The sequence below is a fragment of the Cervus canadensis genome, chromosome 18, assembly GCF_019320065.1.
Source record: "Cervus canadensis isolate Bull #8, Minnesota chromosome 18, ASM1932006v1, whole genome shotgun sequence".
Lineage (NCBI taxonomy): Eukaryota > Metazoa > Chordata > Mammalia > Artiodactyla > Cervidae > Cervus > Cervus canadensis.
The window spans coordinates 6622549-6648660 of NC_057403.1; the positions used below are offsets into that span (position 1 = coordinate 6622549).

The 26112-nt window shown below is 44.6% G+C and overlaps 1 pseudogene; it reads right to left on the bottom strand.

Annotated features, from left to right (window-relative positions):
- LOC122420437 lies at positions 1-25702 on the bottom strand (annotated as a pseudogene).
- Positions 25703-26112: the final 410 nt, after the last annotated feature.

Sequence of the window (26112 nt, forward strand, 5' to 3'; positions counted from 1 at the left end):
CTAGAGTTTCTCTCCAGTACATGCTTTCTGATGTTTAGTAAGGTGAGAGCTCTGATTAAAGCCTTTGCCACTTTCCTTACAGTTATAAGGTTTTTCCTCCAGTATGAATTCTCTGATGTTGAGTAAGATATGAGTTCTTGATAAAGGCTCTTCCACATTCTTTACATTTGCAAGGTTTCTTTCCAGTATGAATTCACTGGTGTTGAATAAGACTTGAGTGGTGACCGAAGGCTTTTCCACATTCTTTACATTTATAAGGTTTCTCTCCAGTATGAATTCTCTGATGGTAAGTAAGACCTGAGTGCTTGCTAAAGTCTTTGCCACAATCCTTACATTTATAAGGCCTCTCCGCAGTATGAATTCGCTGGTGTTGAATAAGAGTTGAGTTCTGACTGAAGGATTTCCCACATTCTGTACTTTTATAAGGTTTCTCTCCAGTATGAATTCTCTGATGGTAAGTAAGACCGGAGCACTGGTTAAATTCTTTGCCACAGTCCTTACATTTATAAGGCTTCTCTCCAGTATGAATTCGCTGGTGTTTAGTAAGAGTTGAGTAGTGACTGAAGGCTTTTCCGCATTCTTTACATTTATAAGATTTCTCTCCAGTATGGATTACTTGATGTTTATTAAGACATGAGTGCTGTCTAAATGCTTTGCTACAATCCTTACATTTATAAGGCTTCTCTCCAGTATGAATTTTCTGATGGTAAGTGAGACCTGAGCACTGGTTAAATTCTTTGCCACAATCCTTACATTTATAAGGCTTCTCTTCAGTATGAATTCTCTGGTGTTGAGTAAGATTTGACTTCTGATTAAAGGCTTTGCCACACTTCATACAATTGTGTGATTTCTGCTGCATATGAATTACCTGATGTTGAGTAAGATATGAGCTACAAGGAAACACTTTGCCACATTCTTTACATTTGTTTGGTTTCTCCCTGGCATGAACTTGCTGATGCAGACTGAAATGTGAACACCTAAAAATGGCTTTGCCACTTTCCTTACCTTTGTAAGGTTTCTGCTCTGTATGGATTCGCTGATGTTGAGTAAGCTTTGAGTTCTGATTAAAGGCTTTGCCACACTTTGTACATTTATAATGCTCCTCCCCAGTATGAATTCGCTGATGTTGACTAAGATTGAGCAAGACATAAATGCTTTTCCACATTCCTTACATTCATAAGGTTTCTTGCCAGTGTGGATTTGCCGATCTTGACTAAGCTTTGAATTCTGATTAGAAGCATTGCCACACTCTGTACCTTTGAAAGGTTTCCATCCTGAATGAATTTTCCTGTGTCTACTTAGGCTGGATGAGTTAGTAAAGGCCTTCTCATATTTCTTACACTTGTAACTTTTCTGCAGATCCTGAATATTCTGCTGTTGAGTAAGATTTGAAGACTGATTAGAAATATCACTATATTCACAATTATAAGTCTATGAGTCTTCTCTCCTGTATGTGTACTCTTATTTAGTGGAAGACCTGATGTTTGATAAAAGATATTCCTACATGTACTATTTTTAGAATCCTTGTCTGAAGATTGAGGTCCCTGATGTTTCATAGGGTTAGAGTCTTGTTCAGTTTTAGACCCAGTTTCATTGCATGAATAGCTTCTCAATCCATCGTAAATATTCTTGTAATTATTGGGGGTAGAGCTCTTGCTTAAGGCCTGATTCATGTTATTACATGTGAGAAGTTGTTCCATATTAACCATATCATGATGTGTATTGAACAATGATGGTGGGATTAACTCTTTTCCATTATTATCAACATTACACATTTTGGAACAGAGAGAAATTGTCTGTTGGTGGAAGAATAATGACCCCTTGCTCACAGATCCCTCAAATTGATTATATTGTGAGTTTTCCCCATCATTTTTAAATTTCTGGTTTTCAGATGTGCTTGAATGTATGTGTAATCGAAGCCTGTGTTCAGAGTGGTTTGAATGAGTATTTGCAGTAGAGACTGGATGACTTTCCAGATTTTCCACATTTCCCTTCAGAGAACGTGTATGTTTCAAAAAGTGACTTAAGCCTTTGCTTGAAAAGATACGCTTCTCTGCAGATGTTGATAACTGAAATGGGTGTTTTCCCCAATTTGACTTACATTGCTCATTTCTTTTGGCAGTAATGTCTGCATTATGTGAAACTGTCTCAGTTCCTTTATGTCCATATAAACATCTTCTAGGTCTTTTACAAAGCCCCGTATATTCCTGGTCTTTCACTAAATGTTCATTTCCAAGGTGAGCTCTTTCATATGTTCCTAGGTTTGCCTTTTGGATTAAATTTTCTAACCTTGGATTCTTTGACATCAAAGCACGGGTGCTGTGAGAAGACACAGCTGAAAGATACCAAATAAAAGTTTATCAAAGTAAAAAATATCAAATGTACTATTCTCAGTGAATATCCTTAAAGATGTAGAGAAAATAGAGACACAAGAATCAAGATGCAAGAGGATTAGGCAGACTTGGAGTTCATCTCTCTCCACAAATGCATCAAGCATACATCAGAAATGGAACAACTCTCACAGAGGCCCCTCTGAACACTAGCAGAGGACCTACAACACCTAAAAGGACAAGAAAGATTCCCACTTAGCCAGGTAGGACCAAAGAAAGAAGAAGGAAGAGGACAGGAAGTGGGATGGGACCTGCAACCCTGGGGGGATCTGAAGAGTGGAGGTCTCCATGTCCGGAGAAGCCCCTCACTAGGGGAGCCCAGTTGGGACAGAAGGGGAGCCTCATCCTCTGTGGGAAGAGAACACTGCAACAGTCTGTGGCAGCAGGACACCTGTGGCAGAGTGTGCCACAACAGACTGTGGCAGAGGAGACCTGTACATGTGGTACTGACCCCTGCCCTGCCCACCCAGCCTGAGAGGGTGTCCACTGCTGCAGACAAGGGCTGGGTGCTGGAACGTGGGATGTGGAGAGCAGACCCAGGCAGAGGACTGCTGTTGGCTGTGAGGAGACATCATGAGGGGACGGGAGGGAGGGAGGAGCTCTATAAATGGGATGCTTGTGGAGGAAGCCTGAACCACCATAGAGCAGAGCACCATTGTTGAGTGATGTCCGAAGGGAAGAACCCCACTGCAGCCTCTCTCCCGCTGTGCTGGCCCTTCGTTCCTGGCACTAGGTAGGGCTGCCACCTGGGTGGGCTCTATTGAGCCCCAGCCACGGCCTCCCCCATGCCCCTCCTCCACAATCAGCAGACCCCTGTGGTCTGGGGCAGCCTCTGGAGCAGACACTTATGAGTGGGCCACACACACAAATGGAGCCGAAAGCACAGCTGAGCCCCAGGGTTAAGGAAGAAAAGCTGAAATCTCTCCTCACAGCTGCACAAACCATGTTTTCACACCCGTCACGGACCTTGTCAACTCAGCCCCCATAGAGCATCTGAATGGACAGCCAGGGCTCCCCCAATCATGGAGGTGTAGCTTTAGCCACTGTAGACTTTGTGGGGATGTACATGAGGGGGTGGGGCCAGGCCACAGTCTGAGCTGCCCCATAGCACCACAGTGGATCCAGCTCCATGAAAGCAATTCTGGGCCCTGATTTCACTGGATCTATGCTGGTGACTTGGTGAAAACATCTGAGAGACACCAGGGCCATGTGCAGAGATACCCACTGTTGAGGTGGGGCCAAGTGCAGTTCCGACCAGGGTCACATGAGACTCACACAAGGCGTGAGCACACCCCGAGGGGAACATCCCCAGAGCAGCAGTCCTCAGGGGCTTCTCTCCTGGAGTTGTGGTCCAATCCCACCTGCCTCCACCACAGATCAGAATCACAGCAAAGAAACAGATCTGGGGGCTTCTACTCCACCAACCAGGGAGCAGACCCACCACAGACAGGGCGGTGACAGCCACAGAGCCACGGGGAAGCTCCCCTCAATATCCAGGGCAGGCTTGGGTCACAATAACAGCAATCAAAGCCCAGATCAAGGGGAGAAGAGCACAAGCCTGTGGACCAACTTCACCCCACAGGGGGAAGACAACAGAGCAAGAGGAGCTAGGATTCAGCAGCCTGCAGAACAGATCACAAACCCAGAAAATGTGACAAAATGAGAGGACAAAGAAGTATGGTGTAGAGGAAGGAGCAAGACAAAAAGCTACAAGAGCCACTAAATGAAGAGGAGACAGGCAGTCTAATGATTACTTTCTGACTTAAGTCATCTTAAATGGAGACGCCGCTAGGTGCCTTCTAACTCTTTAACCCACTTCTTATTTTAGCGTGTCCTATTAGATGTCTCGGAGAAGGCAATGGCGCCCCACTCCAGTACTCTTGCCTGGAAAATCCCATGGACGGAGGAGCCTAGTAGGCTGCAGTTCATGGGGTCGCTAAGGGTTGGACGCGACTGAGCAACCTCACTTTCACTTTTCACTTTCATGCATTGGAGAAGGAAATGGCAACCCACTCCACTGTTCTTGCCTGGAGAATCCCAGGGACGGGGGAGCCTGGTGGGCTTCTGTCTATGGGGTCGCACAGAGTCGGACACGACTGAAGCGACTTAGCAGCAGCAGCAGCAGTAGCATTAGATGTTTCAACCTAAACATCATAAATGATACTGACGTAGGTCTAATCAGAAAGTGAGGACACATAGGACAAAGTCTGGGGAAGCTGATAACAAGATTATTTAATAAAGAAGTAGTTCTTGAGAAATTAAATAAGAAATGAGACTTTTAAAATATGGTGGGAACACAGGGGAAACTATCAATGCTCTGTGGAGATCTAGTTGGGAAGGAAATCTAAAAGAGTAGGTATATACTAAAACCGATTCTCTTTGCTGTACAACACTGTAAACCAGTTATACTCCAATGAGAATGTTTTTTAAAGATTATATTATCTAAAATTGTAATAGTTTGAAACCATTAAAAAATATAGTGGAAAATGTTTTAAGCTCTTATGCCAATTTATTTGAAAATTCTTTGAGCTAATTGAATATATTTAAGTCTTTTAGCATTGAGGAATTGCACCAAATACACTTAACATTTCATATGAGTTCATATGAAGAAAACAGAAACTTTGAAGTAACACTGAGATTTGCATTCTTTCTCTTTAGGGAGGTTTTGGTTTATGCAGTGAAGAAATTACTTAAATTTAAAATGTATAAGATCATATTTGTAGCTTCCAGTGTTTTAGAAATTATAAGTCAGAAAAAAAACCCTCTGTCCACAGTATTCCTACAACTTTGGCAGTATGTCTACAATTCCACTCACAAACTACCATCTAGCAGTAGAAACAAATTTTAATAGGAGCGTCTTAGAGTTATTCAGAAATGTGCACAGTTTTCCTAGGGCCCCCAGGAAATGCAATAGTAACCGATTCATGCAGGTTGTCACAAGCCAAGAGGAGATTTTCAGTTCTCACTGTGATTGAGAAAAGTAATCAGTGGAGATGAATTCAGGAATGACTTCAGAGACAGAATTGGGCACGTGATATCCGCCTATGACAGCAGCAGAAAGAAACCCAGCCTTCTCTAAAATCATTTCCACTGAAGCAGATCTTCCCAAACCACATGACAGAGGATGAATTCCTCACTGACCCTTGGACCTGTCATTGAGTCATCGGCTCCAGCCATTCACACCTATCTGTGTATGTGGCTGGCATCTCCAGTCTCCTTACATCCCAGGGATTCTTCATTTGCTCCAGAAAGGTGATCAGGTCTGGCTTAGAGACCACAAGACCTGCTATCAGGAAAAGGAGTGTTTGTTTTGCTAGAGATTCATCAATTTCCACTCTAATATGTATTCAGGTGAGAAGAGAAGGCACGTGTGCTAAGTCGCTCCAGTCATGTCTGACTCTTTGCCACCCTATGGACTATAACCCACCAGGCTCCTCTGTCCATGGGATTCTCCAGGCAAGAATACTGGAGTGGGTTGCCATGTCCTCCTCCAGGAGATCTTCCCAACTGAGGGATCGAACCTACTTCTTTTACATCTCCTGCATTGGCAGGCAGGTTCTTTACCACTGGTGCCACCTGGGAAGCCCAGAGAAGGCATGGTAGAATATTAAAACAGCCTAGAAATAAAGTATTTGGGGACATCATTTCCTAGGCTGTATTAACATTCTCTGGTGGCTCAGCTGGTAACGAAACCACCTGCAATGTGGGAGACCTATGTTTTGATGCCTGGGTTGGGAAGATCCTCTGGAGAAGGGAAAGGCTACCCACTCCAGTATTCTGGCCTAGAGAATTCCATGGACTATTCCATGGGGTCGTAAGGAGTCGGACACAACTGTAATCTTGCTCATTATATTAACACTCTAGTGAAGGCATGGTTGAATGTTAATATAGCCTAGAAAATTACATCCCCAAACACTTTATCGAAAGCACTTTTATAACACTAACAAATACATAAAGAAAAGATCTTGAGATTCTAGTCAAGTACTACTAAGGCCAAAGTAAGTAAGTACTAGAAATCTGATTTGAAAAGGAGAGTGGCACCCTCTTATACCACAGAACCTAGAGAATTACCACTAACCTAGAAGAAGGAGGCAGATCACATCAAGGAAAAGTCAGAATCATAATGAATCATCATGCAGTCTTCTTTCTCAACTCAGAAATACCCATTTTCCCATAGAAAGCAGGGATCTAAAACTATTGTAAGAAGCGGAAGATTCCAGGAGACATTCTAGAAATACAGGAACCAAAACCCAGTGGGTAGATAAGGGATTCTGGAAAGAAGTTATCCTCACCCAACGAGGCCAGCTTCCTGTAGTTCTCTAACATCACGTCCCTGTAAAATTCCCGCTGACCGAGGTCCAGGCATTCCCACTCCTCTTGAGTGAAGTCTATGGCCACATCCTGGAACGTCAGCCGTCCCTGAAATACAAAGTACAGATGCCATGGGGCTGTGGGAAGACTTCCTAATGTGACCCAAGATGAAACCAGCAAGAGAAATGGTTTTGATTGAGGAGAGTGGCTGGTATTACATAATATAATTTTTACACAGTAATATTTTCTACCACATTTTTAACCCCAAGAAAAGAGGATGAGATATGATCCATCAACCACTACAGAAATTCTTCTGATTTGGAAGAGAAATTACAAAATAATCAGATCAACATTGGCATATTTATTTTTGAGTGTTGTACTCAGTTGACAGAGGATAAACCGTCTATCGAAAGAAACAGGAAATATTTTTAAAAAGCACTTCCTGATCCAAATGTTCTGGAGTGGGCTCAGTATGTCACATTTTTAACAAGCTTATTTGATCTAGTAATGTTAAAAATTCTGCTCCATGAGTGACAATGTTTGAACAGCAATGAAGCAGAATAGTAAGGAAAGAATTCATATTTAACTTTGAACTTTAAAGTGCTTTACAGATTTTACAGGTCTGATAGGATAGCAACTTCGGTTGCAAGAATCATTTTAATGATCTGGTATATACTATATGTCTTTCTGACAGTTTCTCAGAGTCTTGAATGTATAAGAGAAATAATTTAAAATCAATAATGTTGCTGTTGCATCTTTTGGCAAATATTTTAACAAACATTCTTTAAATGACAGCTTAACTTTTACTTCAGTTTATGACTCTAGACTTTAATAAAACAGAGACAAATGCACAGAGCTAATTCTAATGAAAGTTTATAGAAATTCCTGTATTTGTAAATAATACTAAAAACAAGAAAAGTGTTAGTCACTCAGTTGTGTCCTACTCTTTGCAACCCCAGGGCCTGTAGCCTGCCAGGCTTCTCTGTCCATGGGATTCTCAAGGCACGAATACTGGAGTGGGTAGCTATTCCCTGCTTCAGGGAATCTTCAAAAAAGAAAAAGAAAAAAATCAATCAAATGATATTAACATGTTCATTCATACAGACGTACACTAAAATGGGATACTTATTAACAGTGATAGAAAAAAAATGTCATGTCAATAAAATCAGGATAATTTTTAACTGAAAGTGTACATAAATATTTGAGGATGATATTATTTTAATTTTTTTAAAACAGACCAGGGTGCAGACATATACAATGACAAAAAATTAGAGAGCTCTGGTTCTGAGTCTTTTAACGTCCTGCAAAGTCTGTATCATTTGCATGGAGCTATATTTTAAAATTTAACACAGTTGAACATAGATTAGCACTAATATGATTCTTGTAAACATTTTGGAAAATACAGAAATGTGATGAGACTATATCTGTGATGTGAGGGTGGAGTGTACTGGAAATGATCAGGCCTGGGCTTGAGTGATGAAAACCCCCACTCCTAAACCCCAGCATCTCTACTAAACACACCTGAGTGTTGTCAGTTGCCAGTGACTCAACAACAAAAACAAGGACGTGTGCCATCTGCCTCTGGGGAGAATGAACCCTTTAGGGCTATAACTGTTGACTTCAATCCCCTCGAAGGAGTTCAGGGTGGATTGAAGCACTCTGCTCCAGCAAAATCTGGTGGCTCAGGTCTTTAGAGAGTTAGATATTTTCAAGAACTGCTTTCATGATCCCAATCCTTGCATCTCTTCATATCTCGAAAAGCACTAAACCACTAAATGATGATATCAGCTCCCCACGACTGGCAGAAAACCTTTTGTAAAGTAAGCGCTTGACTGCACTGAACTCCCCCTTCACCAAAATCACATACTGACCTTCCCCCACTGTCTCTTTGGAGCAGTCTCTCAGAGCTATCTGAAGTGCTGTATCCTGGGCGGCTGTCCTCATTTTGCCCCAAATAAAACTTAATTCACATCTCTCAAATTGTGCATCTGTTTTAGCTGACAGTGATCATTTTTCAAAGCAAAGAGCGACTAAGAAGATACGGCGTTTCCTCATTAACTGTGATAGGCATATCCATCACTTTTTCTTTCCAAGACCCTTGTTCAAGACAGGAAAAAAAAAAAAAATGAATTTCATAGCGTGGAAATCTCACAGAAGCACCTGAACCAGTGAACATCAGAGGTCATAGGGTACATGAAAAAATGCATTATCACTGCCAGGTATTTTGGCAATATTAGGAAAACCAAGATCTCAATCTATCAAGAAAAATGTCAGTTTTCTGCAAATTCCGCCTCCTATATACCTCCCATGATCTGTAGCTTAATAGTTCATTTTCTTAGTTCATATTTCTTATCGGTATAGAGGATTGTCTATGCTACTTTAACTTCTGACAAGTTCTGGAATGCTGAGTTCATTCTACTAACAAGGACATTTTCTTACTCCTGTTCTTCCTGTTCTAAAGAGCTGAATTGCATTCACATGTAAATTCATCACGGCATTTCCCCGACTTCCCTAAGATCCCAACACCGAACCACATCCCAATGGGAATCTCAGATACCAGTGCCTCTGAAGGAGTCTTTTGGGCCTAGAAAAGAGAACAACAGTTTCAAAGGCCACTTGTTGAATCATCTAACTTCGGAGAAGACAAAGCATAACTTTAGATCTATCCTGATGCTCCAGGCCAGTTGCATCTATCTGGGACTTATCACCCCCTGTCCGGAAACCTACCACCCCCTACACCCGCCCAGAAGACTTGTCACCCCCTGCCCAACTACAAGTGTCATCTCAACAAAAGAATACTCAAAATATCCCGCCTGATTGACGTTTCCCTTATCGCTTCCACAAACCTCCCTATAAGTATGAAGCCTCCCTGATCCCTTTCGGCACTCAGCCTGGTGGTTAGGCCGACTGTCGCCCCTCCTTGCCTAAATAAAGGTAACCTACTTCTGTTGAGGTCGTCTTTCCTTTTCTGCCTCACCGGAACTATGCCTAACATTTTTGGTGCCGAAAGCCGGGAGGGGGCGAGGCACTCGTCTCACTCTCTCTCACTCTCCCTCCCTCTCACTGTTTTCCCCTTTTCCCTGGAGTCTGGGAGCGCAAACATCCTTCGAACTCACTTCTCTGCCAGGGCTCTTAAGTTCCCCTCGGGGACGCCTAGTGCCTTCGTGAGCGGTGCAAGTCTTGTGCTAAGGCTTTATTGATGATTTGCGTACCCCCAGGCCTCGGCTTTACCCCCTTTTCTCTCTCTCTCTGACGACCTCCAGAATAGGGACCTCTTGCCATTCGACAGCTCTACATGCAACACTCCACTCAAGCCGGCCCCTAGATTAAGGTAAGATCCGATCCGGACGGAGTTCTAGAGGCGCCCTAGAATTCAGTCCTCTCAGGGTCCCAGGGACCCCTGGCTTAGGGCCACTCTGTAGGCGATGGTGGGGGACGCTCCACCTCGACACAGAGCTCTCTTCTCATAACTCCTATTGCGACTGCAGGTGACGACTCGAGTTCCCAATAGGAGCCTCTGCTTGCCTTTCAATTATGGGGTCTGGCCAATCTGTCCCAAAAGATTCCCCTCTGGCCTGTGTTCTCAAAAATCTCAAACCACTCTCACTCACTGAACTCAAAGCTAACCGCTTAAAGCAACTCTGTACACAGATTTGGCCTCAATACCAATTAGACAATCAAGACCGCTGGCCTGAGGTCGGCACATTTGACTTTAACATTCTCCAAAATCTCACTGACTTCCTTAAACGGAATGGCAAGTGGTCGGAGATCCCCTATGCCCAAGCCTTTTGGGCCGTTCGGAGCAGGCCCTCCCTATGCCAGGACTGCTCCACCCATGAGGTCCTTCTATGCACCTTGCCTCCCAAGCAAAAGGGCTCTTCTTCCTCAACTAACCGCAGACCGCAACCTTCTGCACCCCCAGAGTTTGACCCCGTGGACGAGCCCCCTCCCTACCCGCCACCCCATCTCCCCTCTCCTTCCCCTTCATCCAACTCACCTACTGGCACTGAAACCTCTCCTGACTCCCCCTCAGCCCCGCTATCCCATCTCCCCGACTCCCCCTCCCCCCTTCCTTCCCCACCTGCCACAAGGTCACGTACCCAGCACGTTTCCCCTGAGAGAGGTGGCAGGACCAGAGGGCCCCACCCGAGTCCATGTGCCATTTTCATTGTCAGATATGAGCCAGATAGAAGAAAAGTTAAGATCATTTTCTGAAAATCCTACCAGATACAGAAAAGAATTCCTGAGACTCTCTCAGGCCTATAACCTCACATGGAGTGACTTATATTATATCCTAAATGCCACTCTCACCCCAGATGAAAAAGACCGTATCTGGCAAGCCGCAGAAGCCCATGCTGATCATTTACATAACCAAGACCGGGACAGCCCAGTTGCTGATGAGGCGGTGCCTCAGTTAGATCCCCACTGGACTTACCAGCCCAGTGACCCAGGTATCAGGAGACTCAATCATATGATCACCTGCATTCTAGAAGAAATGCAGAAAAATACTCATATCCATGTCAATTATGATAGAGTCAGAGAAGTCACCCAAGGGGCAGATGAAAATCCAGCCTTATTCTTGGCACGCCTCACAGAGGCAGTCCAGAAGTATACCAACCTAGATATCACTACCCCTGCTGGGTACCTTCACGTTCACTTCATCAGCCAATCCGCCCCGACATCAGACGCAAGCTTCGCCAACTAGAAAAGGGCCCTGAGACCCCCCAGAGAGACCTTCTAGAAGTAGCCTTCAAGGTGTTCAATAATAGAGAGGAGGAGGCTGTGAGAGAAAAGCTAAATATGCCCTTTTGGCAGCAGCAATGAAAGAAAGAGATCAGCCTGGCCCAAGTCATCCCAGAACGGGGCTTAAGACTCCCCCCGGACCATGCTTCCGATGCAACCATTCAGGACACTGGGCAAAGGCATGCCCAAACCCGCGGCCCCCCACAAAAGCATGCCCAACCTGTGGCCAATGGGGACACTGAAAGATGGACTGTCCCCGGGGGTGCCCTGGCACCCCTGGGGAGGTCCCCACCTCCCAGACCTGGAGAGTGGAATGTCCACAGGGACGCAGCCCTGGTGCACCTGAGGAGATCCCCACTTCTCCCCGGAACCCCAGCCCAACTCTACAAGAATTGTTCCAATGATGGGGCCCGGGTTCCAGCCCCCCAGCCCGTGTCCTGAACACGGGCTCGAAACTTAGGGTAGATGGGGTAGTGGCTGGAAAAAAGACCTCTTTTATAATAGACACTGGAGCCACTTTCTCTCTCTTAACTTCCTACTCTGGCCCAACTCAAGATTCAGAAATCACAATCAAGGGGGTCTCTGGAGTTCCCCTAAGGCCAAAAATCAGCCCTCCATTACTCTGTCAATTTGGAAAATCAACCCTTATACACTCATTCCTCATAATGCCTCAGTGCCCAATGGCACTTCTAGGGAGAGATTTGTTATCCAAATTGGGGGTCTTTATTACCATAACCCCCTCGATACAGTCTCTATATTCTGCATGCAAATGGCACTGGACAGTCCCTATCCCTCACCCCTGACCTTCCCTTAGATCTACCTGCCTTAGACCCCCAAGTCTGGGACACTGATCACCCATCAATAGCCAAACATCATCCCCCAGTCCACATTATCCTAAAAGACCCCTCGACTATAATCACCCAACAACAGTATTCTCTCACCCCAGAGGCCCACAAGGGACTTAAGCCTATCATAGACCGTCTTCTTCAAGCCTCTATCCTAATTCCTACCCATTCACCACACAACACCCCTATTCTGGCAGTAAGAAAGGGACCAAACTCTTGGAGACTGGTCCAGGACCTGAGAAAAATCAATGAGGCTATTATGCCGACATTTCCAGTAGTCCCTAACCCTTACACCCTTCTGTCTACCATACCCCCAACTGCAACCCACTTCACAGTATTAGATCTCAAAGATGCTTTTTTCACCATCCCCCTCCACCCCCTCTCCCAACCTCTTTTCGCCTTCACCTGGCAAGACCCCGAGGCTCACGTTTCCCAACAGCTAACATGGACAGTTCTCCCCCAGGGGTTTAGAGACAGTCCCCACTTTTTTGGACAGGCTTTACAAAAGGACCTACAGGCTCTCAACCTAGCCCCGAGTCATCTCCTCCAATACGTAGATGACCTCTTCCTTTGTAGCTCAACCCGAAAACTCTGCCTCCAACATACTGCCAAACTCCTTGGGGCCCTGGGATCCTGGGGTTATCGGGTATCCCAATCTAAGGCCCGAACAGTCCAGACAAAAGTCACCTACCTGGGACTTTCCATATCCCATCAACAAAGAACTATTCCCCCAGATAGAATCCAGGCCTTAATTAACTGTCCACTTCCAATAACAAAAAGGGAACTCCTGTCTATCCTCGGCTTCCTAAATTTTTTCCGTATCTGGATCCTCAACTTCTCCCTCATTGCAAAGCCGCTCTATGAGGCAACTAAAGGATGTCTGGATGAGCCCCCCTTTAATCACTCCTCGCTGGCCAATCTTCTTCGCCAACTCACCCAGAGCCTCCTCCGAGTGCCAACTCTCCACCTGCCAGATCACACCAGACCATTCTTTCTCTTTGCACATCCCAACCAAGGACAGGCCCTGGGGCTTCTATGTCAGCGGGCTGGAGACACCTAGGCTCCCATAGCCCATCTATCAAAACAGCTGAACATGGCGACCAAGTGGTGGCCTCCCTGCATACAGGCCATGGCTGCTATCGCAGCCCTCATACCTGAAGCAAATAAACTCTCTAGACATGCCCCTTTAACAGTCTGTTCTCCACACACCTTCCGAGACTTGCTGTCACATCGGGCTTTCCTCTCCCTTCCCCCTTCCAGGGTACAGGTCCTACATGCCTTTCTCCTCGACCCTCAGCTCTCATTCTCCCCCTGCTCTCCCCTTAACCCCGCCAGCTTATTACCCATGTCCCCTACAACAGACTCCCTCTTACATAGCTGCAGCCTAACAGTAGATCTTACCCAAAACCCCTTCCAACACCCATCCTAGACCCAGACACCCCACACTGGTTCGTTGATGGCAGCTCTCAAAAATCCCCACCGTTTACAGCAGGATATGCCATCATCCAGGGAGACCTTTGTCACAATCATAAAACCCAGACAATTGAAGCTACACCGCTGCCACCTCACACCACCTCCCAACAGGCAGAACTGATAGCTCTCACCAGAGCTTTAACTCTGGCTAAAAAATCTAAGGGTTAACATCCACACAGACTCCAACTATGCCTATAACATAACGTCACTCAAACATCCTAATATGGAGAGAAAGAGGTTTCCTAACCCAAAAGGGATCCTCTACTATTAATTCAGACCTGATTCACAAACTTCTAGAGGCAGCACTCTTACCAAACAAAGTCGCAGTCCTCCACTGTAGGGGACATCAAAAGGGAAGTCTCATACCAGCCTACAACAATGCTGCAGACCAGAAGGCAAAAGAGATAGCCCTGTCCCATCCTTCCCTCCAGTCCCCTGTCATCTTATCTTTGACTCCACCCGACCCTCCCACCACCAGAGAAATCCTCTCTTATCTACACTCACTTTTTCATCCCTCATCCAAGACACTCCAGCAGTTCCTCCGTAACCACTTCCCCATATCCAATGCTGACCAACAATATTTAGATAACCTTACCCACTCCTGTCAAACATGTCAACGTACTAACCCCAATTCCAACCTTAAACCAACATCCTTTCCAACCCATCAAATGCGAGGCAGCCTCCCAGCACAGGATTGGCAGATAGACTTTACTCATATGCCCCGGGTCCGGAGAGTCAGATACGTACTAGTCCTTATAGACACCTTTTCGGGATGGGTAGAAGCATTTCCCACTACAAACAAAAGAGCCCACACAGTGGCCCAAATCCTCCTCACAGAAATTAACCCCAGGTTTGGGCTGCCTTCATCCCTACAGTCTGATAATGGCCCAGAATTTACATCCAAGGTCACCCAACAACTTGTCCAATTCTTACAGATACCCTGGAAATTTCACATTCCATACCGTCCCCAGTCCTCAGGAAAGGTAGAAAGGATGAATAGAATAATCAAAGAAACCCTTACCAAATTAACCCTCGAGGTACATCTGGATTGGACTAAACTTTTACCAACTGTTCTCCTCAGAATACAGGCTTTGCCCAGAAAGCCCCTGGGGCTGAGCCCCTTTGAGGTGATGTATGGACGGCCCATGCTCCCTCCTGGACTCCCCCCTAAACCTCCTCCCATACCAAGCTTCCTACACTCCCCTCTGCTGGCACAACTCCGCAATGCCCTCTGGAGATACGTCAACCACAATCTGCGTGCCCCTGACCCCCAAGCCTCCCTGCCCCCTTTACAAATTGGGGACATGGTCTATCTGTCTGATAATCCCCAGGGTGACCTAACCCCAAAGTGGCAGGGACCATTCAAAGTCATCCTCCTTACCCCAACTGCAGCTAAACTCGAAAAGGTCACTTCCTGGGTACACCTCTCTCGTCTAAAACGAGTCACCTCCAATCCTGCGCTGCCCTCCTTAAATGACACCTATCAGGTCTCCCTCACAGGACCCACCTCCTTAAAATTCACCCGGCGACAACCCCTGTCAACCATCGGAGAGGACACTGAATGACCTGGACTCTCTTCAACCTACAACTGTTCCTGACCCAACTACTACAAGACCTCTGGATAAGCGCCCCAACAGGAACCTCCTTCAAAGACCTGACTACACTGGTGTCTCAACTGTGGCTCCAGGGAACCTTCTACAACCTGACTCCAGACGAAATCGATTTCTTTACTCTCATTCTCTACATCATTCTACATCCTAATGAGCACTGTTCCTCCTCAGATTCAAACAACCACCAACTTGGGGCCTTCTGCCCCTCACCCTGACTGGCCTCTCCCTGTCTCTCTCACCATAACTGCACTCCTGATCTTAATCCTTGCTATAGGCCTAGTAACTGTCTCCCCTCAGGACTGGCCGCCTATCCTTCGTCTTTCCGTGGGTATCGCCTACGTTGCTGGCTGTGCTCTGCTCCTAGGGCGCTATTTCCTCTGAACTGCCTAACTAACAGCCCATGACTCCTCTGCTCCTTATCCTTGCTGCACTCCCCAGCCTTCTGTCTACTCCCTGCCCCTGCTCAGACATTTATTCCTACGTACATTCCTCATGTTATAATACAGCTCCAAAACCATGCACCATGAACCTCAGGGGCGGGAAGTCCAAATCCCTACTCACTGTCAAAGTACAAAAGAGAGGGAGTTTCGTGAGTACCTGCCATAAGCCAAATGGAAGAAACATATGTTTTTATCCCATTACCCACTGGGGATACTCAGACGGGGGTGGGGTACTAGATCAAAATCGGGAAAAGAAACAAGAATAAGTTATAAAGAACATAATTCCCCAGTTACAGGCGACCCCTGAGCCTTACAAACGCCTAAACCTCCTTTCCCAATTACGGCCTCTCCTAAAACCTCCCTCTGGCAACCAACACCTTACCCGCCTTCTCAACTCTTCCTTCCAATTCTTCCAGTACACACAACACACATCCCAGTGTTGAATATGCATGTCACTGTCTCCCTCACCACACATAGCAATTCCCTTACCCTCAACCTGGCTGTCACAGGGCAACTATACCTCCCCTTCCCAACAGAAAACTACACAACTCATTGGACCAGTCTCTGACAATGTCCTACTCTCAGCCTCTTCAAACCTAACCTGTATTAACTACTCTAGTCCCAACTACACTGGTCTTACAAACTCCGCTCCCTCCTTCTGTTCCACTTGGGTTCTCTGGAACAGCACAAATAATTGCACCAATCCAGGAATCTTCATTCTCTGTGGGACCTATGCATATTCATGCCTCCCCTGGACCCTGCATCTTGGTCTTCCTGACCCCAGGCCTAACATTCCTCAAAGAGGAAGAGATAGAACAAATAGTTTACCCCCAAGGGGAACTGTCCCACAGAAAAAGACGAGCTGTCATAGCCCCCCTCCTGATTGAGACTGGCATAGCAGCAGCCCTAGGCACCAGGATTGGAGGCATCTCGACCTCTGCTCATTTCTATTACAAGCTGTCCCAAGAACTTAATGAAGACATGGAGCAGGTAGTAGAGTCCTTCGTTTCAATCCCAAAACAAAGTAACTCATTTGCTTCTGTGTCCCTACAAAATCGGGGAGCCCTGGACCTTCTCACCGCAGAAAAGGGAGGGACCTGCCTTTTCCTGGGAGAGGACTGCTGCTACTTTGTTAATGAAACGGGCATAGTCCAGGGCCGAGTCAAAGAACTTAGAGACAGAATTGAGCGCCGCAGGAAAGAGTTACAAAACCTTTACACTCCCCAAAACCTGTTCCAACAGATACTCCCTTGGTTGCTCCCTTTCCTGGGACCGTTGGTACTTATCATTCTATTCCTCTTATTTGGACCCTGTCTCTTTAATCTCTTTCAAAGGTTTCTCCAAGAACGGATCCGGGCCATCTCTCGAGATCAGGTCAAGACCATTCTTCTTCTCGAGAGCCTCACCTCAAGCTCAGAAAAAGGAGACTGTGGGCCCTAGGACGATCCTCCATTCCAGACCCAAAACCGTCGCCCCTATCCAGCAGGAAGTAGCCAGAGAGATACGGCGCCCTTTTTCCTTTTTTTTTTTTTTTTTTTTAATGATTTCAGGGTCTGGAATGAAGGAGTCTTTTGGGCCTAGAAAAGAGAACAACAGTCTCAAAGGCCCCTTGCTGAATCATCTAACTTCGGAGAAAACAAAGCATAACTTTAGATCTATCCTGATGCTCCAGGCCAGTTGCATCTATCTAGGACTTATCACCCCCTGTCCGGAAACCTACCACCCCCTACACCCGCCCAGAAGACTTATCACCCCCTGCCCAACTACAAGTGTCATCTCAACAAAAGAATACTCAAAATATCCCGCCTGATTGACGTTTCCCTTATCGCTTCCACAAACCTCCCTATAAGTATGAAGCCTCCCTGATCCCTTTCGGCACTCAGCCTGGTGGTTAGGCCGACTGTCGCCCCTCCTTGCCTAAATAAAGGTAACCTACTTCTGTTGAGGTCGTCTTTCCTTTTCTGCCTCGCCGGAACTATGCCTTACAGCCTCCCCGTGTTCATCTCTCACAAAGTGAATGTATTCAACACTGAAAGTCACTATTTCATGCTGAGAATTCATCATGCTCTATAGCCGGGATACAGACAATGGAGAAAAGGCTCTGGGACATCAGGGAGATGCAACCTGAAGAGCTGGTTTTCACTATTGAAAAAAAAAAAAAAGGAAAAAATAAGGTGATAACAAGCATCCTAAGCAGAAAAATTAGCAGCAGAGAACTAAAGGTTTGCAGATTCTCAGTCCAGGCGTTTCAGGAAGAAAAGCAGACACAGCCCCAGACTTATGACAGGACACATACCTGAGAAGCTGCCATTTCCTCCTCTTCTTCCTCCTGCTGTGTGTCTTCTCTGGGGATATTACATACCAAACTCACATCTGCATGTTGAGAAAATACCTTCAAAGGCATCCATGCAGCTGTTTAACCTGCAACTGCTGCAGGGAAAGAGAAGAAAAAGTTTTCCTGTTTCCCTCACCCTTTTCTGAGCTCCTCCTCGACTTTCTGTGTTCCCAATCTGTAGTGGGGAATCAAGACTAACCTGATAATACTAATCATATCCTGGTGCTCTACACTATTTGCAGATCGTCCGGGCTAGTTCTTCTCGCTCCTTTTCGAGTTACAGAGAACAGTTCACGAGAGACAGTGGACCCTCCTTCTGGGCTAGCTGACCCAGCCTTGAAGGTTTTGAAAAAAATGCAAGAGCAAGACCCGCATTCAGAGCCCTGATGGGAAACCTCACACCTGAGACCTCAGGAAGGGAGGATTTAAAGAGGGAACTTCTAGAAACAAAGAAGGCCAACCTGATTCCCTGGAGAGGGGCTCTTTCTGGGATGGGTGTGGTGGTCCACAGCCTGCCTGTGCCCTTTGGGGGCTGGGAGGGGAGAGGTGAGTGTTTGGTGGGAATCACCTGGGGGTCTTGGGTTCCTGCTAGGATTTACTTGCAGAATTCTTCCCAAAGATCTCCCCTGTCCTTAGTTTTTTTCACCCCCCTCTGCAGCCTGGGGACACAGGTTTTCACAAAATGATTTGCTTTGTGAGCACCTCTCTGCAGGCGTGGCACTTCCAACTTCAGAGACCAGGAGCCTGGAGGCATTTCCATCCCCGCTTTCTTGGAAAAGAAACTGTTGCAGGAAGGGGGACCCCTTCCAGGGCCCGAAACTGGGCTCTTGTCTAACACTCGGAAATGAATTGTCCGAGGAGACACAAGTGCCGACAAAGCAAGAGATTTTATTGGGAAAGGGCACCCGGGGGGAGAGCAGAAGTGTAAGGGGACCCAGGAGATCTGCTCTGCCGCGTGGCTCGCAGTCTTGGGTTTTATGGTGATGGGATTAGTTTCTGGGTGGTCTTTGGCCAATCATTCGGATTCAGAGTTTTTCCTGGTGGCCCACGCATCGCTCAGCCAAGATGGATGCTAGCAAGAGGGATTTTGGGAAGTGGATGGAAGTGGACGGACACGCGGTGTCTCCTTTTGACATTTCCCCAACTCTTCCGGCTGGTGGTGGCTTATTAGTTCCATATTCCTTATCAGGATCTCCTGTCATAAAACAACTCTTGCAAATGGTTACTATGGTGCCTGGCCAGGGTGGGCAGTTTCAATCAGTGTGCTTCTCCTGACAAAACCAGGGGCAGCAGGAGGCCTGGAGTGCTGCAGTCCAGGGTGACTAAACAACTGAACTGAACTGAGCAGGACACGCTAGGTTCACAGTGCGTATGGGCAGAGCCAAATGCCTCTGAAAATGATGCCCTAAATGCTATCTGATGACCAACCAAGGAAATAATGATCGGTGTTGTCATAAGTAAAATTACACATGAATTAACACCTGAGAATGTTGTTGCTCTACTTCCTGTGTGTGTTTTTCTAGGTTTTATGAATCAAGTGCTACAGTTCGCTTTCTGCTCCATTCATAGTGGTCTATTTTCCCACATCTTTAAAGTATAATGACCAAGGAAAAATTAAAGATAGAAGCATATTCATCTTTCTCATATTATATAATCTAAAATATATTCAGTCTGCATTCACCAGTACCAACTTTGTACAAGATTTAGTTTCACAGCAGAATTGAGAATAAAGTATAGACAGTTCCCATATACCTCTTGTTTCCACATGTGGGCAATCTCCCTACTTAGCTTTCCCCACCACAGTGAGCATTTGTTACCACTGATGAATCTACATGGGCAGTAAATAGATAAAGTCTCTAGTTTACCCCTGTGTTCCTCTTTTAGGAATGTGCACTCCATACCTCTAGATAAATGTTTAATAACATGTGACCACCGTGACAGTTTAACACAAATTATTTCATGGTCCTGAAAGTTCTCTAGACTTAGGATATTCATAGTCCCTCCTTTGAAACACACGGTAATCATGGACCTTTTTAATCTCTTCTATATTTCTTAATAGATACCCAGGTGACTGAGTGTAAGGAATCTGCCTGCCGATGCAGGATATCCAGGTGATGCGGGTTCGATCCTTGGGTCAGGAAGATCCCCTGGAGGAAGAGATGGCAACACACTTCAGTATCCTTTCCTGGGAAATCTATGGACAGAGGTGAGCCTGGCAGGCTACAGCCCCTGGGATCACAAATACTCAGACACAACTGAGCAGACATATGAACATTTACCTACACCAAAAAGTCATATTGTAAAAATCCTACTTTTTGTAACATTTTCAAATGGCTTCTTTCACTTAGTAATGAAGGAGGAAACAGACGGAGCTGGACTCCATCTTAGGCCAGGCTGTGAGCATTAGGCTACACGCACGGTCACCCTCCCAGTGGACTCTGAACTTTGCGCCCTGGTGTCTGTAGAAGTGGCATACCAATGGAAAATCAGATCCCACCCCGCCCCCGCCCCCCCCACCCCCCCCATAAAAGAGCCTTAGGACTTGTACTTGGACTCTGTTGCCTAAAAGAATATGTTAATTATCTCTGTAACAGAACAAAGTGGTAAATTCCATTCTGTTTATTGTGATATGACCGCAGGCCTGTTGATAAATATCCACTGTTTATTTAGTCCTGTGACACATGAATCATGGGTTAACTTTGATCGTATCTCTCTTTTACCTTGTCCAGACTAGTTTCAAGGAATTTGGGGAGGTGGGCTTGAGCAAGTACACTTAGGGTATATAAAGTTTTCACAAAAACTGTTCGGGGTCCTTGGCTAAGAGGAGACTCTGCCTTGGCCCCGCCGGTGTAATAAACTGCACCCCACTATCTGCATTGTCCTTCTGAGTCAGTTTGTTTCCCAGAACACATGGCTACAACCGTCAAATGCATGGAATGATTGTCAATGTATTTTATGCCTTGAAAGCTTAACATGCAAAAGCTTAAGAACTACCTCTGCACCTATATTCCTCCTCAGTAAATAAGTTCATCAATACCGTTTTTTAAATTCCATACATATCTGTTAAGAGAATATTTGCACAAATATAGAGATCAGACGTGGACACAGCAAGAGAAGAAGAGGGGGACCAATTGAAAGGGTACCATTGACGTATATACACCACCATGGGTAAAACGTTGGAGAAGACTCCTGAGAGTCCCTTGGACTGCAAGGAGATCCAACCAGTCCATCCTAAAGGAAATCAGTCCTGATATTCATTGGAAGGACTGACGTTGAAGCTGAAACTTCAATACTTTGGCCATCTGATGTGAAGAACTGACTCATTTGAAGAGCCCCTGACGCTGGGAAAGATTGAAAGGGGGAGGAGAAGTGGCCGACAGAGGATGAGGTGGTTAGATGGCGTCACTGACTCAATGGACATAAGTTTGAGCAAGCTCCAGGAGCTGGTGATGGACAGGGAGACCTGGCCTGCAGCACTCTATGGGGTCTCAAAGAGTCAGACACGACTGAGCAACTGAACTGAACTGATGGTTAAACTAGGTAGCTGGTGGGAAGTTGCTGTTTACCTCAGGGAGCTCAGCTTGGTGCTTTGTGCTGAGCAGAGGGGTGAAACGGAGGCCACGAGAGGGAAGGCCAAGAGGGAGAAGATTTATGTATACTTACTGCTGATTGACGATGTCATACAGCACAAACTAGCACAACATTGTAAAGCAATTATATTCCAATATATATATATATATATATATATGTCTCAAAAGTAAAAAAAGCTAAACAGACTGGTCACCCAGTGGTGGAGAATCCATCTGACAGTGCAGGGGACAAGGGCCTCATCCCTGGTCCAGGAATACTCCACGTGCTGTGGGGCGACTAAGCCTATGCCCCACAACTGCTGAGGCTGGGTGGGCAGCTTGCTCTTTTCCATGGGCAGGAGGCAAAAGAAAGGTGCTCACCACCGCTAAACAATAAGAAATGCAGAGCAAAGCTACAGAGACGTATCACCGCATGCCAGTCACAATAATAATGAGCAAAAAGCCCACTGATAATATCATAAATGCTGAAGGGGCTTGGAGATCAGGGAACCTCCTACATGGCTGGAGGGAATGTAAGCTGGTGCAGTCACTTGGGTGGACCGTGTGGAAGTTCCTTAAAAAACATAACCTCCTGACATTTAAGGAAATGAATTCCATGAAAAGTAGACAAAACAGATTAATCAACAAATTGACAAGTTTTATAGTTTTTAGTAAATCATCTGCAATTCTGAAATGACCAGTTTTGATCTAGCATTTCTAAATTCTCTAAGTTAAATGTGTAAGGATACACATACACTCACATATTCCTTCTTGGTTTTCTCACTGCTAACATGTATACCTTCAGATACTTATATCTTGTATTCAATGTGTGTTATATAAATTATATTATGTATATATCTTCAGATATTTATATATTGCATTCAAAGTATGCCAAAGCCATGAGAAAACAGTTCCTTTAAGCCTTACAAGACACATGTGCTAAGAATGATACAGGGTAAGATTTTATAAATCTTGGCTCAGAATTTTCCCATCACGGCTTTTGATTATTCTTTTTGTGAATTTGTTAAACTTACATTTGCTTAAATGAGCCCCTGAACAGTTTTAGCTAACAGGAGAACAAAGAACAACTGCAGCAGTTGAGTTTATGACTCTGAGTTTAGGTCCTCAGAGAATTCACAGCAAGCCTTGAGGGCCCCTGAGGAAGGTCAAGGCTAGAACCAGGCTGAGAAAATCCCAGTACTTGGGGTTCAGACCTGACCCTGGGTGAAGTGCTGTGGGTTCCACAGGCCGAGTGTGGATGGGTCCATTCAAAGAAAGACGAGCAGGATTCTGGTGAGCTCTGAGGTTATCACTGAAGGGGGGCCTGTGCAGTAGACCCTGGGGTTCAGGAAGACTGCTGGTCCCAAGGAAGGGGTCATCTAGTGCAGGTGCTCACAGGACTGGCTGGTGTGAGTTCAAGGACCTGCAGGCTGCCTGCTCCCCAGACAGACGCTGAGGCAGCAACAGCATGGAGCAGTTCAGGGGAGCTCTCAACAGTACTCTGTATGATCCTTCTTATTAGAACCACCACGATGTCCAAGTAGATAAAAATGGGAGAGGAGATACAACATATAAATGGTGAGAAATATATGAAGTTATGACAGGTTTAATGGCAGTAAGGAACTAATTTCTACAGATGCCATCCCCCTGTGCTTCAAATAGTTTATCATGACATTACCTTTCCTGCAACCTTAAATAGGTGGGAGAGGTTAATGCTGGTGGTGCGTTAACCCTTCATTCATTCCACATCAATTGTAACACTGAAAAACCATTCACTTTTATTAATTAAGATACATTAATTTTACACAGATGGAATAAAACCTTTTACAATTTTTGTCTGATCCTTGATTAAAATACACATTACAAGCTTCTAAAAACTTTCCTGTTTCTCTGATGAAATGATCTGAGAATGTGATTTATATGGTTTACAAAATGGAGGCTAATTTAGTAAACATGGATGGACATTCATTATACTAATGACTTTTCCAGAAAGAGTTTTCTATACTTACATCAGAGAGGTGTCCTTCCTTCAAGCCTGCCAGATAATATGCATGATTTCTCTATGTTGCTGTTATCAAAATACCTTAGATTTTCATGAACTATCCTTGCTTTATGCTTAAAAAGCAACTGACATAATTATTGAAAACTTAGAGCAAACTTCTGTCTTACTTTGAACTATTCCCTGAACACTTACATCATGGTGACCACAGAGGTCTTGACATCAGTGACAAATACCTCCATTCAGAGGTTTAGTGTGTATATAACATGACTGTGTTCTTAATCTTATAAATTGGAGAATAAATATAAGTGATTCCCACTCAATATAGAAGTGCTTGTCTTACCATTGGGCAACAACCATCAAAAACATACATTCATATATACAGTAGAAACAAATCACAGCATGTGGTAATTTGAGAGTTGAATTACATTCATTTTGGTTCCTTAATAATCTCAAATAACGTTAACATAAACAAGGATACATTCATAATAATTATACCTCTGCAAATATCCACCCCATTATCTTGTGATCCATACTAACATATCAATTTTGTATGTGTTTTATTTATGGAATACTTGTTACAGTGTTTCTGCTTAGAGTAACTGAGCAAAAGGGGTACTAATAACATGCTTTCTAGTATGAATTCTCTGGTATTGAGTTACTTTTGATGGTTGATTAAGCACTTTTCTACATTTTTTTATTTCATTCATGTATCTTTCCAAAGAAAACACTCGTTTTTTCAAAATTGTATATTAAGGAGCAACTTTTTTTTAGCCCTGATTCATTTCTAGGGTTTCTCTGCAGTATGTATTCCCTGATTGTGAGTGAGGTGATGGCTGTGAGGAAATGCTTTGCCACATTCCTTACATTTCTAACATTTCTCTGCAGTATGAACTCTCTGATGTCGAGAAAGACTTGAACTCTGGGAAAAGGCTTTGCCACAGTCTATACATGTATAAGGTCTCTCCCCAGTATGGATTCGCTGATGTTCAGTTAAAGCTGAACTTTGCCTAAAAGCCTTGCCACATGCTGTACATTTATAAGGTCTCTCCCCAGTATGGATTCGTTGATGTCGAGTAAGAAGTGAATAATGGATAAACGCTTTTCCACATGCAGTACATTTATAAGGTCTCTCCCCAGTATGGATTCGCTGATGTTCAGTTAAAGCTGAACTTTGCTTAAAAGCCTTGCCACATGCTGTACATTTATAAGGTCTCTCCCCAGTATGGATTCTTTGATGTCGAATAAGAACTGAATAATTGGTAAAGGCTTTGCCACATTCTGTACATTTATAGGGTCTTTCCCTGGTATGGATTCGCTGATGTTGAGTTAAATTTGAACTCTGGTTAAAAGCCTTGCCACATGCTGTACATTTATAAGGTCTCTCCCCAGTATGGATTCGTTGATGTCGTGTAAGAAATGAATGACAGATAAAGGCTTTGCCACATTCTGCACATGTATAAGGTCTCTCCCCAGTATGGATTCGCTGATGTTCAGTTAAAGCTGAAGTCTGCTTAAACGCCTTACCACATGCTCCACATTTATAAGGTCTCTCCCCAGTATGGATTCGTTGATGTTGAGTTAAAGTTGAACTCTGCTTAAAAGCCTTGCCACATGCTGTGCATTTATAAGGTCTCTCCCTAGTATGAATTTGCTTATGTTGGGTAACGCATGAACAGCAGATAAAGGCTTTGCCACATTCTGTACAGTGGTATGGTTTCTCCCCAGCATGGATTCGCAAATGTTCAGTTAAATATGAACTCTGATTAAAGGTTTGGCCACATGCTGTACCTTTGAAATGTTTCCTTCCTGTATGAATTTTCCTATGTCTACCTAGATTTGGTGAGTTACTAAAGACTTTTCCACATGTATTACACTTGCAAAGTTTCCACTTACTCTGAATATTCTGCTGTTGAACAAGCTTTGGAGACTGGTTAAAAACTTTACCATAATCATAGCAATTATAAGTCTTCTCTCCAATATCCATACTCTTATAAGTATTAATAGTAAGATTTGAGCTCTGATAAAATACATTCCTACACTTATTATGTTCAGAATTGTTGTCTGAAAATTGATGTCCCTGTTGTTTCACGAGATATGAGTCTTGGTCAACATTGTGCCCAGTTTCATCGCATGAAGAGCTTCTCATTCCATCATGCATACTCTTGTAATTATTGGAGGTGGAGCTCCTGCTTAAGCCATTACTCATTTTGTTACACTTGTAAAGTTGTTCCACACTAATTATACCTCCATATGTATTGAACAATGATGGTTGAATAAGGTCTCTACCATTATTATCAACATTACAGATTTTGGAACAAGGAGAAAATAGTTGTTGGTTGAAGATCAATACACCCTTGTTAAAGGATCCCTCAAATTGGTTGTATTGGGAATTTT